The following is a 15,899-nucleotide window of genomic DNA, read 5'->3' as shown; positions in this document are numbered from 1 at the left end:
TCCTTGAACTGCTTTCTTGATCAAATTATTGACATTAACTTTTAGTCTATATCAGTGTACTTAGTAACATCCCTTGATCCGTTTTCTTGTTTAAGTGACTGGTACTAACCTTAAGTTTTGCTGCAAGTTGCAGAAAGCCTGGGCGTATTGCAAGGCAGATTTTTAAGCCTTCGTTTACCCTACACTTTTATCCAAGTTTGTGTCAGCGTTGCAATATGATGATGATTAACTAGGGAGTTCGTGGTTGAACCATGTGTAGTCTGTCCAATAAGAACGCATTGTTTCTGAAGCCAGATAATTATGACTACTCCATTTTTTTCTTTTAATCTTAGAGGGTCTTTATGAAGATTGTTTATTTATCTATTATTATTATTATAATTTTTGTTAGATCTCTCATTTACGTGCAAGATAAATTGCCAAATTCAAATCACGCCAGCCAGCGTGCCTTCGGCCCCTAGCTGCAACCCCTATCGTTCCTTTTATTGTACCTCCTTTCATATTCTCTTTCTTCCATCTTACTCTCCCACCCTCTCCAAATAATTGATTCATAGTGCAACTGCTTTGAGGTTTTCCTCCTGTTACACTTTTCAAACTTTTTACTGTCAGTTTCCGTCTCAGCGCTGAATGACCTTATAGGTCCCAGTGCTTGGTCTTTGGCCTAAATTCTATATTCAGTTCAATTATCCAAGTAGCGGGACTATAGGATTCTATAGTTGCTAGGCCTCACTAACTTACATTATTCCTTTTATTTATTTATGTACTTTTTTCGTAAACAGCTTTTTAGCCTAGAGTAGCTTGCGTTAAATGCGATAGAAAGTTCGTGTATATTTCTAAATCTAAACTGAATGAGAGAGAGAGAGAGAGAGAGAGAGAGAGAGAGAGAGAGAGAGAGAGAGAGAGAGAGAGAGAGAGAGAGAGAGAGAGTTGAGATCATTTACAGAAGAGTGAGGCTTCAATACCTACATTTTATTTTAGTTTTTCACAAACTCACGCAGACATTCAGTTGATTCTTTACTACTGTTTCTCAGTATTTTTTTTTATTTTTTTTTTTATTTTTACATAATCTCGTATGGACTTAGAAACGTAGACCGACAGACAGGAAGACAGAGGCAGAAGAAGACCACTGGCAGTCATTCTACCGATTGAAACGAGAGCGCTGCAGTCCCTCACGATTTCTGTTAGAGAGAGAGAGAGAGAGAGAGAGAGAGAGAGACTAACTGATTCAGTAATCCACTCATGATTTATTTCTTAGCGATAGAGAGAAAGAGACAGACTATGATTCGAAAATCAGTAGTTTCCTTAGTCGCATGATATCAGTTTTTCTTAGATAAAGAGGTCATATTGGTGATGCAGATGCAGAAAGGTAAACTGTTCGATTTCGCCTCATGATTTCAATTTGCGAACTGAGAGAGAGAGAGAGAGAGAGAGAGAGAGAGCAGGCGTTTTGGCGGGCGAGCGGCCGGCGGGCGGTAGTTTCACCCAAGAGGCCGGCTCCCTAACCAGTTGTTTGGCGCGAAAGAATGCAACACAAAAACCCCATCCGCTGCCGAGTGACGACTCTCTCTCTCTCTCTCTCTCTCTCTCTCTCTCTCTCTCTCTCTCTCTCTCTATGCAACGAGTGCAAGATTCAGCCCAGCCGTATAGTGACTTTCATGACGTTTCCCATGCTTGGGAAACGCTGGGGCTGAATCTACCTGTAGTACGCTTTCTCTGCTTGGGAGTCGATGAGTCTAATAGATCTAGGGATTTCTCTCTTACCACTTTCTTTTTTTGGTATTCGTGCGTTTTCCCTTGTTAGAGAGACGAATGGTACTGTCCAAGGAGTATTTTCTCTGCTTTTTTTTTTTTTTTTTGTAACCCCCGTCTCTCGCGCCTGCGTAGGGAAGTCGAACGAGGCTAGACCTATGTGTATTTTCTTGCTATGAAGTATAGTTGTAGCATAGTCTGCATTCAAAAGTAATTGCTCTCTCTCTCTCTCTCTCTCTCTCTCTCTCTCTCTCTCTCTCTCTGTTTAGAACGAAAAATAGTCTCTCTCTCTCTCTCTCTCTCTCTCTCTCTCTCTCTCTCTCTCTCTCTCTGTCGGTCGGTCGGTCGGAAAAACGGTTAAGAGATCAACTTGAGTCAGTGAACGGAGACGGAGACGTTCAGCGCAGCAGCCATAGGTCTTGAGAAGACCAGTTTTTGTAAGAAGCGACCAGGATTGGCGTGGTCTCCGGAGCCTCTTACTTATATATTTGGGCTCTTAGACTTACAACAGATTACTAAAATCATGAAATTTCAACCCCCTCCTCCTCCCACCCCCCCTACCCCCACCTCCTCCCTTTCCCGCGCGAGCGTTCTTGCGCGCTTCGTTGAAAAGTACAGACAGGTTACTTTATAGTCTAGGGTACAGTCCTCAGGATCGCAGGCAAGCGCTTGCAAGTCATGTTAGCTTCTCTCTCTCTCTCTCTCTCTCTCTCTCTCTCTCTCTCTCTCTCTCTCTCTTGAAGTTTACGTAAGGATATGGAAATTATTGGTGATTTGGGGAATTTTTAGATAGGAAGGTTGTTGAGCCTATTTTTGTTTTAGATTAGCTCCTTAAATATATTTAATAAGTGCTTCATTCTGGCTTTAATTAACCGCTGAATCCTAAATATGAAGCGTCTTCCCGGCCACCTTAATCCTCGTAATTTACTGCATAAACTAATTTCTTTCAATGCCTTCCATCATTGTCTTTCATTGGCATTCAGTATTCACACTTTACTTCTTTGAAGGTGAGTTGGCTCAACAGCTTCTTCAGCCAGCTATGTCTGCTTCCATAGGTATTCTTCTTTTGCAGACCCTGTCTTCCTGGTTTCACCAGTCCTGAAATCCTTCTTTCATCCTACCATAAGTGTCCATTATAGTCATTCCAAAATACTTATATACTTATAACCACTCCCATTCTTCCATCATCATCCGTACTATAGTAGATTCACATCACCCGTGCATCTGATGTCTAGGCCAATCCCTTACGACGCTCCTCATTGGCTGTTGATAAGCCAATCGCAGGGCTGAAAACTCTCAGTCTCTCGAGAGAGTTCACATAGGTAGGATGTATGCTCCACCTCTCCTGAGATATACTTCTGAAAGACGTATCCCTCAGGAGAGGCGGGTCATACATCCTGCCTATGTGAACACTCTCGAAAGACTGAGAGTTTCAAGCCCTGTGATTGGCTTATCAACAGCTAATCAGGAGCGTCGTAAGGGACTGGCCTAGATATCAGATGCATGGGTGATGTGAATCTTCTATATAACATTCACTGTTCTATTTTCCTGACTTCAGCTTCCTTTACCATCACTAACGTCCGTTTTCATATTTCTTTTCGGACGAATACTTTCCAGCTCTTTCACCAGTCTTTGCCATTCCTCTCCACTGTGGCCAATTAATCTGTTCCCCTCCCTGATCCACACTGGACACCTTCCTTTACACTGCAGGATTGCTCTTGCACGGCCAGCAAGTACAAGCGTTAATGAAGATTTCAGCTCGCTGGTCTGATTGAACTCTTTGTAATCTTAGTTGCATCCATATCTTTAATTTTACGTTCTTTGAATGATCTCACGACCGGATGGATAGATCAGTAGACAGTCCAGAAGAAATGGAGAATGTGTATCCCAAAGAGAGGAGTCTCTATCAGAGCCAAAGTTGGAGTGTTTGGCGGGATTGTTGAACTATAACTCCTTTATGGAAGTGAAGTGTAGTTGTAGAGTGAAAGAAGAAAATATTGAAGCGAGAAGGTGGCAGCAAAGGAATATCGAGAAAGTGCTAGACACACACACACACACACACACACACGCACACACACACACACACACACACACACATATATATATATATAGTTATATATATATATATATATATATATATATATATATATATAATATGTATGTATAATACATGTAATAGCGAGCGTGAGTTACACAATGATTCAATACCTTAGATATTAAAACAAGAAAGACTCATTTTGCTTCTATTATTGTTATTATTATTACGCCACAAAAGTCCACAATTATTTAATGAACTGTATTAAATAAATGATTTTATCTTTTGCAGTGCATTTTTTAATTAATACTTCATCAATATTATGTGAATTTCCTTATTATTATGATTAATATCAAGCAATAAAAATCCACAAGTATGGAAACGGATTATATTAAAAACATATATTGACATTATCGTGGCTTTCCTTACATAACAGTTTACCTCGACGTTTTGAATTATTATTATTATTATTATTATTATTATTATTATTATTATTATTATTATTATTATTATTGCTGCATCAGCTGCATTAATTTTATAGAGGTTCTTCTCTATGAAATTAATGCAGCTGATGCAGCAATAATTCTTGATAAAACATGTTTAAAAGAGCGTTTACTTTTATCATATTATTATTATTGATATTATTATTTTTATTACTATTATTATTATACGGACCCGAAATGAAAACGCCTGTAAACGCCTCAGATCCTCCAATCCATCATCCAATATGTATCCCATTATATCCTTCTCCACAATCCTCATCCAACTCGGCACATCACCCGTCTCATCAAGGAAGTCCCCCACAGAAGGATTACGTGTTCGAAAAGGGTCCAGGAGAAATGAGGAGTCACTGGTATCCTTAAAAGGACGTGGCGGTGGCTTCTATGTACGAGGAGCAAAAGGTTAATATATCAGTGCGTCTGCGACACAAGGTTACCTCACAGTACAGTAGTATATACCCTCGGGTTGCGGGGAAGGAGGAGGGACTACTATACTCTGTTTTTTTTTTCATCTGTCCATCCGCCTGTGGTGTTTTTGTATGGTAACACTGCGTCCCGGGCTTAAGATAGTGACATTCAGCTTACATTCAACGATTATAATAATATCCTATTTCGAATATTAACGGTGTAATTCGCATACAGTAAATTATTAAAACACTTTTCAGTTGCAAATGTACACCCAGATATCCTTTTATTTACCTAAAACTTACACATAGCGTAACTATCTAAAGCCCCGGACGCAGTGTTACCATACAAAAACACCACAGGCGGATGGACAGATAAAAAAAAAAACATAATATAGTTGGATGCGGGGGTGGGGTTGGTGGGTTGGGTGGGTAAAGGGGTAGAGAGAGGTATAGTGACTAAACACTGATAAAAAAGATATAAAGTGGATTAGCGAATAATCTGGCTGTCTTATTCGTCTCTCTCTCTCTCTGAGTGGTATATATTCCTTTCCTGTTTCGTTTGTTCATCTCTCTCTCTCTCTCTCTCTAAGTGCTGTTTACTCCTTTTCTTCATATCTTTCATTTTATTATCTTTCCATGCATAACTCTCTCTCTCTCTCTCTCTCTCTCTCTCTCTCTCTCTCTCTCTACGTTGTTTACCCCTTTTCTCTTTATCTTTCATTTTATTATTTTTCCGTGCATCTCTCTCTCCTCTCTCTCTCTCTCTCTCTCTCTCTCTCTCAACACACGGTTTAACATCTCTGCGTCTCGAATTTTGAATTGACTTAAGTATTTTGACAGGAATTGCTGAATAAAAGAAATATATCTTCATTGACTCTTTAAAATCACGATGGACGATTGCCGCTTGTACGCAACTGCTAAGTATTGTTGCAAGATTCCCTGCCAATTGCTGCTTCAAGATATTGATTTTTTTTTTTTTTTTGCATTTATAGTTTCTTTTATTCAGCAATTTCTTCGCGGTTGCTACGTCCGTAGATTGTCCCCAGCTTGCTGTTATGTATTCCAAACAGCAGTTGTTGATGGATACCAGCACCGTCTGGTGGGATCTAGAAAGATAGGTGTGGGACTTGCACACACACACACACACACACACACACACACACACACACACACACACACACACATATATAATATATATATATATATATATATATATATATAGATAGATAGATAGTAGATAGATACATAGATACATAGATAATTAGATAATGAGCGAGTTTCGTCCTATCAGCTGCACATGAAAAACTTTAGCTGCCAACAACGAGATACCATTGAATGCCATCAGGTTCATAGTGAGTCGTGCGCTGACGACAACGAGAGAGAGAGAGAGAGAGCCGATTTGAATGACAGCAGTGATCACCGAAGAAAGCCATTCATTAAGCTCTTTAATGGCCGTCGGCGAGTATCGTTTCTCCGTCCGTAGTCGTTAGAAAGCAGGAAACGGTTATGGCCTACCTGACCAATCCAGCGCCGACTTTCTCTCTTATCTGCCTTATAGTAGTAGTAGTTCGGATTCCGTGCAAAAAGGGCGTCATCGGCATCCAGCAGACAACCGTCAAGATTTAGTTTTTTTTTTCTTTTTCTTTTTTGAGGTAATTTGCCAGCTGGAGGGGGGTGGGGGGTTGGGGTTAATTGATCTAAAATGCCTCCTTGGTCCTTTTTGGGGGACTTTATTGAAATCCAGGGATATGGCGTTAGAGTGTCCTAGTCTATTCTTGATGCTAATCAAGAATAATGACCCTAGTAGGAGGGTTAGCGCCGTCAGTGCACCTCATGCTGGGCACTGTAGGCATAATGAAGGATCTTTGCCCCAGCTGCAACCCCCTTCGTTTCTTTTACTGTACTTCCCTTCACATTCTCTTTCTTCCATCTTACTTTTCCACCCTCTCCTAACAATTGATTCATAGTGCAACTGCTTTGAGGTTTTCCTCCTGTTACACTTTTCAAACTTTTTACTGTCAGTTTCCGTTTCAGCGCTGATGACCTCAAAGGTCCCAGTGCTTGGCCTTTCTCCTACGTTCAATATTCAATTCAATTAAGAGAGTAATGACAAACCTTGAGAAGATTTCAGGGAACACTTGTTTGAAGATTTGTATTTTTTTTTTTTTTAATCCCAAGGTTAACTCTAGAGACCTGATTTTACAGATGTTCTTATCTCCTTGAAGGACGTGGTTCAAAAGCAAAGCAAGTGTGCATTATTTTTGAATTAACTCGAATATTCCTCTCTGATGTGGATGTCTGCTTCTGCCAGAGATTTATCTGTTTTTAGGTAGAGCAGTTTTTTCGGGTAGGTTTCTGTTCCTAACATTAACAGTTTTCCTTGAACCATCGACGGATGGTCTTTTTATTTACCAATTGCGTCGTAAGTTGTATGTTAACGGCGGAGAACTTTCGCTATCACAACTCATCCCTAGTCCTCTTTTCTTGTCGAAGGCAACCAAATTTGCTGAACAGCAGCGGCAATAATGCTGTAAATGTTTAGCCTCGCTGTCGAAATTCTCATTCCAAGAGGTCCTTTGTTCCTCACACCGCTAGACTGTGGAACAATCTCCCTGAGGATGTTGTGCATTTAGCACATCAAAAGTCAAGGTTCCAGCGAAGATGTAATGCATTTCTACCCTGAAACAATTATCCTTGTAGTCTAGTAATGCATATATATATATTTGTGGCTGTGATTAATTCATTAATTAATTTTTTTCTAGTAACTGATTTCATTTTTCTGTATTATTATCGTATGTTCTTTTTTTTTATTATTATTAAATAAACACCATATTCTTTGGAAGTTAGAATTTCAAGTTAGTGGTCCCTGTGAGCTTGTTTCATATGAATAAGGGGTTTTATAAATAATAATAATAATAATAATAATAATAATAATAATAATAATAATAACAGAAAGAGACGATATGCTGCTATTCAGCTCCTAAATTATCGTTCAAGTCTGTAAATCAAGGAAGTGAGTGGAAGTGTTTTGCACCGAGGCGTCCCATCCATGACTCGCCAATGAGAGGATTCGACTTACATACTTGCCTTAGTTTGCGGTATTTTGCCTTTTGCGTTTTGCTTTACATACACACACACACACACACACACACCCATATATATATATAATATATATATATATATATATATATATATATATATATATATATACATATATATATATTATAAATATATAAAACGAGAGACAGACAGACAGACAGACCATAGTATATATATATAACTGGTAAAAATGTTCTGTTACAACAGAATTCCATCTAATTGAAAGGAGCCCATAAAACGCCCAAGATATGTAAAAGTAAGTACTATACTTCAGAGACTGCTCTCTCTCTCTCTCTCTCTCTCTCTCTCTCTCTCTCTCTCTCTCTTCAGTCTCTGAAATATTTTGGCTTTTTTATGCTTTGTTTTTTATGGGCTCTTTTATTATATATAATATATATTTATATATATATATATATATATATATATATATATATATATATATATATATATGTGTGTGTGTGTGTGTGTGTGTGTGTGTGTGTGTTTGTTTGTGTGTGTGTGTGTGTGAGATCATTGATTGCAATGACCTAGTCCTTTGTTAATGGCTTAGAAATAAAGTCGAAACCGGTCGTTACATAAAGCGCATTTCATAATCATATTTTTTACTAATTTCTTCTCTGCGACATAGACCAGCAAGCACTTCAGAAAACGATTTCAGGCATTGCAGTGAACGTTGCTGAACTCTTAATCGGACTGATTTAAATGTAGCTTTTTCGGCTTCGCAAGAAGTTTTTTTTTTTTCCAAAGAGAACCACGGAGCATAACTTTACGATTAAAGGGACAGTTGGTGTCATTGCTTCATATATCTCTCTCTCTCTCTCTCTCTCTCTCTCTCTCTCTCTCTGGTGTTGTCTGTTAGTCTGTCCCTGCCATTTTGCTTGTCTGCTTGTCTGCCTTTCTACTTTTTGACTTGTCTCTCTTGCCTGTCATCATTTCTTCTGCCTTATGCTAATCCATGTCCGACTCTCTCTTCTACAGAAAACCAGTCACACGACAATCCCTCTGCTGAGAGAGAGAGAGAGAGAGAGAGAGATGCATGAAAGCATGGCAAGCAAACTTCCCCTCAGGCAAGTGCAAACTACGCAGTACTGAGTCTTCACAAAGTATTATTTTTAAACTTTAGCAATCTGGAAGCAATGTGCGAGAATAACTTTGAAGTTTCGTTACTAGAGATTGAAAAAAGGTTCTATTGCTCTATAACGTTGGAGCACTTAAAACTTTTTGCCTGAAAGTGCATTATATTATATATATATATATATATATATATATATATATATATATATATATATATATATGTGTGTGTGTGTGTGTGTGTGTGTGTGTGTGTGTGTGTGTGTGTACGAATGTCCACAAACGGAGTTAACATTGGTGATAAATGCTGTATGCGTGTATGTACGTATGTAAAATATGGTACGTAATTTTGTATGTATGTATGAATACAAGTATAATAATAACGAAATATGTTGCAGAAATGTAGTAAATGTATGCCTTATGTATATATGTATATATGTACGTAATGTTGTAATGTTTTTTAAGTATATACGTTATAAATAACGAGATATGTTGCAGAAATGATAGTAAATATATGGGTATGTGTGTGTATGTATGTATATGTATGTATGATACAAGTATATAATAATAATAATAATAATAATAATAATATGTTTTATTTCAGCTCGGGGCCATATACATTGAGTATACAAGATACAGACAGTAACATACACAATCTAGATACATGAGATATGATAAAATAGAAAAAGAAAATGAATAACGGCACTTATCCCATAATATAGCTGAGGTAGCATAAAAGCTAGTAATCATCATACTGGTAATAACAGTAATAATATTGGTGAGAAAAAAAAACAAAAAAATGCATTGCGAGTAATAACAGTTGGTGCACATATATAACTCAAATTTCAACTAGAGACCTTAGGTTGGTTACAGTAGTCAGGTCCAGAGGGTTCTTAATACATAAATTAAATGTAAATAAAACTTTAACTTGATAGGAATCACGTAATAATGAAAAATTAAAATATCAGCTATAAATGTAATAATGACAAAAACTGCAGATGACATCTTGCCAATACAGAGATTAAGTCCTTTAGGGGACTAAAGGCCTCATTTTCCCATCTTTCCCACAATTTAGATCTTCTTCTTGCTTCACTCCTTAGATGCTTTGTATGAGCGAGTTGCTGCTGTTTCTCACTCGGGTTACCAGGACTGGACATTGTTCGCCTAACAATGATTTTTAAATTGTCCAGGTGGTTTTTCATGAACATCTGTGTGGCGGAGTGGTAGCGGGGAGTGTTTGTGAGGCCGTCTCAGAATGTCATTGTGCACAACAGTGATGCGTCTCAAGGTCTCTTGGGTATAGTTCGTCCAGAGGAACACCCATAGATACTGTAGCAGTACGAGCGGAATAGAAGCAGTTTCACGTCTCGGTGACAGAAGGCAAACCCTCCTTGCAATCATGTTGCCAGCTGCACATAGTTTACGACGCCTCTGTTCAATGTCTGCCGTATCTTTTAGGTCGTCGGTGATAATGTGACCCAAATACGGAATTCGTGCACAAATTCCAGCCGATGGTTTCCGAGGAAAAGTTTGAGGTTCTGCAATATGCTTAAGCGATCTCAGGAGCAGCGACTACACTGGGTCTTGGTTTCGTTGTAGATTATATCAAATTCCTCTGCATATTGGCGGCAGGTGTCGATGAGTCGTTGGAGACCTTGCACTGATGGGGAATCAGAACCATATCGTCGGCGTAACAGAGGTTGTTTATAGTTGTTTCATTGACGGTGCATCCGATTGGGAGCGAGTTCAGTTTGACATTCAGTCATCTGTGTACGGTATTAAACAGGTAAGGAGAGAGAATGCCCCTTGCCGGAGCCCGTTTAGGGAGCCGAAGGTGTAAGATAACACGTTACCCCATTTGACACAGAATTGCTGTGTGGAGAACCAGCAATGTAAAAATGCCAATTAGGTACAGGGGTGGGTGTCCCCTTTTATGCAGCTTCAGGAAGAGCTTCAGGTAGTTTACTCTGTCAAATGCTTTTCTCACATCTACAAAAACAAAGGAAAATAGGAGAGGCTGATGATAGGTAGTAATTAAGCAATTCTTTCAGTATGTAGATGCAGGTGTCGGTTGAGTGGTTTGCAGAAATGATAGTAAATGTGTGCCTTATGTATATATGTATGTATGTACGTAATGTTGTATGTTTTTAAGTATATACGTATATAATAACGAGATATGTTGCAGAAATGATAGTAAATATATGGGTATGTGTGTGTGTATGTATGTATATGTATGTATGAGAGTGGGTGGTCCCGGAATATGCTACCCTTCCGTTTTGTTTAAGAGAGTGTGACTCACAGGACTAAACTAACTGCCAGGTACATAAAAATCTCTTAGGTCAGCATAGTTACACTATCATGGCGGAGTGGTTTCAAATCAGGATACTGTAGGAAAAATAATGCAAATACTGCTATCCAAATTTCCCGTTATCTGGAGAAGATGTGTGGCTATGGTAATTAGAATTGTGTGTGTGTGTGAGAGAGAGAGAGAGAGAGAGAGAGAGAGAGAGAGAGAGAGAGAGAATATGTCAGTGCGTGGCAAAATACATTTCTTTCATAGTTTATAAAACTATCTTTTGTTTTTATGTGGAAGAATCTTCAGAATTATTATTATTATTATTATTATTATTATTATTATTATTATTATTATTATTATTATTATTATTAATGTAAACAAATAATAATAATAAAAATTGTGGCTATAAGAAACGCAATTTTAAGTAAACTAGAGGTCTACCGCCCTCCTCCCTTCAAATTTATTATCAAACAAATGAAGTACAATTTACCACCTTAAAATCTTAACCATTCACTTCCGTCTCTCTCTCTCTCTCTCTCTCTCTCTCTCTCTCTCTCTCTCCTCTCTCTCTCTCTCTCTGTCCTTCTCGAATATTCCTCAATGAAACTCTGCATATGGAAATGTTTCGCCCGAATCGAGGCTGGAATCGATCTGTATAAGGCAACATATTCATCCATTCGTCGCATCGTGTGAAATATATTTAGCCCCAAGGTCAACCCCTCAGTTAGACGATCGCCTAAAACGGCAATCTGTTGTTTAGGGGGGCCGTGACGTCATCGTCGCGTCATCAGTTCGTCACGGTCGTGCGGTGGCACCGCTCGAGCGTCGATAGGCACTGTTTACAAACAGGACAAGGAGGTTGTCCAAGTAGCTCTCCTTGAGGGGGATTCATCACGTACGCTCGGCGGCGTTCATTCTTCGAATTCTTCTCCTTCTTGCGAATGTGGAAGAGAGAGAGAGAGAGAGAGAGAGAGTGCTTTACCCTTTTGTGTCTAAATATAAGCAAGTGGGCAGACCAAATAAAAAGATTCTTTTAATTAATGTCTTTTTCAAATTGGCCAAACTTTATTGAAGCTTCAGATGATGATCGTTCTTTGAATTCTTCTTGCGAATGGAGAGAGAGAGAGAGAGGAGAGAGAGAGAGAGATTCACTCTTTTGCGTCTGATTACAAGTTAATGGATAGATACAATCATAAGAATCTCGCACCTAAATATGCTTTATTTCAAAATTGGCCAGTTGAAGTGATTCTAGTCAAACTCTCCTTTGTACAAAATAAAGACCCTTTTCCCTGTTTTGCTTCTAAGTATGAATAAATAAAGATTGTACCAAGCAAGCACCTGAACCTTTGCTTATCCTCAGTGAAGTCACAAGTCACAGATTCTTTGAATGACTTCAGCTGTTCAACCTCTCGAGTTTTGTTCCTCCATTGAGGTTGCAAATTTCATTGGTCTTTCAAAGACTTTTATTCCTCTTCAGTTGTATCCAGACTTGTCGACCTTAAATTCTCTAATCTGGGTCAACTGTGACCTGTTTCCTGACACCAAGGTGTTGTTCCGTACCGTGACTTGACCCGATAGACGCTGACCTATACTGGATTCCATTTCCGTAAATGCAGCAGCTAGATTTTGTCGTTATATTAAGGTTGCATCTTTTGTGTGTGTGTGTGTGTGTGTGTGTGTCATGCCGAAGTTTTCAGTTTGTAGCTTTTTTTTCTGGAAAGTGGCTGCCTCTAGCTTCTGAAAAATCCCGTTGAACTAAATTAACATTTGTACCTTATTTCTCGAAAGATGTTGGATGATTTCTCCGAAGAGACCCCTTTAGAACTAAATTAACATTTTGTAGCTTCTTTCTCGAAAGATGTTGGATGTTTTTCCGAAGAGACTCCTTTGGAACTAAATCAACATTTTGTAGCTTATTTCTCGAAAGATGGATTTTTTTTTTTTTTTTAGAAGAAACCCCTTTAGAACTAAAGTAACATTTTATAGCTTCCCTAACCGCCGTTCCTGAGAACAGAAAAGTAACGGAAACAATACATTTCCTTTTGTAGTTTTGTGAAACTGAATTTATTTCTTAGTTCCGTTTGCCTGCTGAGAAGTAGAAAGAAGGGAAAGGAAACGATATATCTAAAAAAAAAAGATAGAGAGAGATCACTCAGATAACCTCCCCCTCCCCTCCCACCCTCCTCCTCTCCACCCCCCATCCCGCCACCGAAACGATTCGACCATCCAGACACCGGCATTGTTACCAATACAGTAGACGGGTACTTTCTTACGTATGGAAAGTCGTCGAGGTAAAATGACCCTTCGGTGTCCCTCTTATAGAGGACTTTTATTATTCCAGGAGGAGCCTCTTTGGAAAACAGGGTTTGCAGTCCGCTTGCATCGCCCCGTAAGGAGACTGCAGTAACCTGCGGCGTCCTACATTGAGACAAAGGGAAGATGTATTTGCATAAAGCTTTCGAATTCATTTGGGGGATCCTTTTTTTTTCCTCATTATTTTTTTTATTATTATATATATTATGTGCTGGGAAACGGAGGAGGAGCAGGAAGGGATTCTGATAGAAACGGCCATTGTGGGAATAGAAAGTTTGGATAACTAGTCCGTGGTAGTGTGTATGTAAAGGAGATAGTTGATGTTTAAGACGACAAACATTTTATATATATATATGTATTCACACACACACACACACATATATATATATATATATATATATATATATATATATATATATATATATATATATATATATATGTGTGTGTGTGTGTGTGTGTGTGTGTGTGTGTGTGTATATATATATATATCCATATATATAATATATATATATACATATATATATATATACTATATGATATATATATATATATATATAGATATATTATTATTATATATATATAAATATATATAATACCCTTAATACTGAGTTTCTGTACTCATTCTGTAATGCTATTACATCATACTCGATTCTCGAGTATGATGTCCTAATGAAAATTCGTTCATGCCATCCTTTCCAGGAACGAAATATACATTTGTAAAAATCTAGTTTCTGAAAGTGGCTTAGAGATGAGATTCGCGGGCAATCGCATGACTGTTTGGTTTACATTAGGCAACTCCAACTACTTTCAATTTTGATAATTTTTCGAAAGTCTTAAAAAAAACTTTCTGTACGCGGGAAAAAAAGGAAAAAAAGCAATTCGGCATTTTTGGTGGAAAGTCTTAAAACTTTCTGTATGCGAACATCCGCGCTGTGGGTTAAAAAAAAAAAAAACGGCATTTTTGGTGGAAGAGTTTCAAGAGACCCCCTTCTCCAACCTCTAACCCTTTTCCATCCTGCCCTTCTCCCAGCCCCACCCCCCTTTACACCCCCACATTAAAAAAAAAAGGTCCTATCTGGATCACCCGTTCCAGCTTTCTAAATTTTCCAGTCCGGGACGTTTTGCGCGCAAACTGGTTATCGGAATAAAATTCTTCTTTGCATCTCCTCGGCATTCCTCATCTGCAAGAAAGTTAGCTCTCTCTCTCTCTCTCTCTCTCTCTCTCTCTCTCACAACCATTCAGTCTCCACAAAATGAATTGTTATATGATTCTTCTCAAGTAAATGTGAGTGTCTTTTTCAGTTTTAGTACCTATTGGTGATGTTTTAAATAATGGTACCCATTGGAGAGCATCATAGCCAACAGATACATACATATACGTATATATAGTATATATATATATATATATATATATATATATATATATATATATATATATATATGTGTGTGTGTGTGTGTGTGTGTGTGTGTGTGTGTGTGTATGTGTGTGTGTATGTGTGTGTGTGATAAAGGTCTCTGATTGTGTTACTATGGAGGAATATAATAATAATAATAATAATAATAATAATAATATAATAATAATAATAATAACAGGGAGAATTTTAAGGATTGCTGGAGCAATTATGAAAGGTCAACACTGATATCTTTTAGGAATCTTTAGCCCTTTGCAAAAGCCCTTAGAGTTGCACTTGAAATATCAACAGTAATTAAGGCCCTGTACAGTAGATCTGAGTGTAGTATTCTCTCTCTCTCTCTCTCTCTCTCTCTCTCTCTCTCTCTCTCTCTCTCTCATTACAAGCGGCCTGTCCCATTTTCCCCTCTCCAGTGCTATATGTGGTACCTTGGAACTTTCGTTTGCAAGACTTAGTCCTATTGGACGATCGGTATCGAACATATTCAGGTGTGGTTGGAGACTAAGTGGGTCTGCCCCAGTATTTCCTCCTCTGCAGCTCTTCACTGTCTCTCTTTCATTGCTATAGTACATTCACATCAACCGTGCATCTGATGCCTAGGCCAGTCCATTACGACGCTCCTGATTAGCTGTTGATAAGCCAATCACAAGGCTGGGGGATACATCTTTCAAAAGTATCCCTCAGGAGAAATGGAACATACATCTTGCCTATGTGAACTCTCGAGAGAGACTGAGAGTTTTCAGCCTTGTGATTGGCTTATCAACAGCCAATCAAGAGCGTCGTAAGGGACTGGCCTAGACATCAGATTCACGGTTGATGTGAATCTACTATAGTATCCTTCTCTGGTCAGCATTGAATATTTGCTTGGATTTCTCTTTGTAATTTTGTTTTTTTCAAAATCCGAGAATGCTAGTTTGTTTTTATTGAAATGTAAGAATGAGTGGATATATGGATGTTTGAGATAGATGCGAAACCGTCTCATCAATGACGTTGGGAACTTAGAGTAAAGCGAATGATTCC

Source organism: Macrobrachium nipponense, chromosome 10 (genome assembly GCF_015104395.2).
Source record: "Macrobrachium nipponense isolate FS-2020 chromosome 10, ASM1510439v2, whole genome shotgun sequence".
NCBI classification, from domain to species: Eukaryota; Metazoa; Arthropoda; class Malacostraca; order Decapoda; family Palaemonidae; genus Macrobrachium; species Macrobrachium nipponense.
This window is presented reverse-complemented; position numbering follows the sequence as displayed.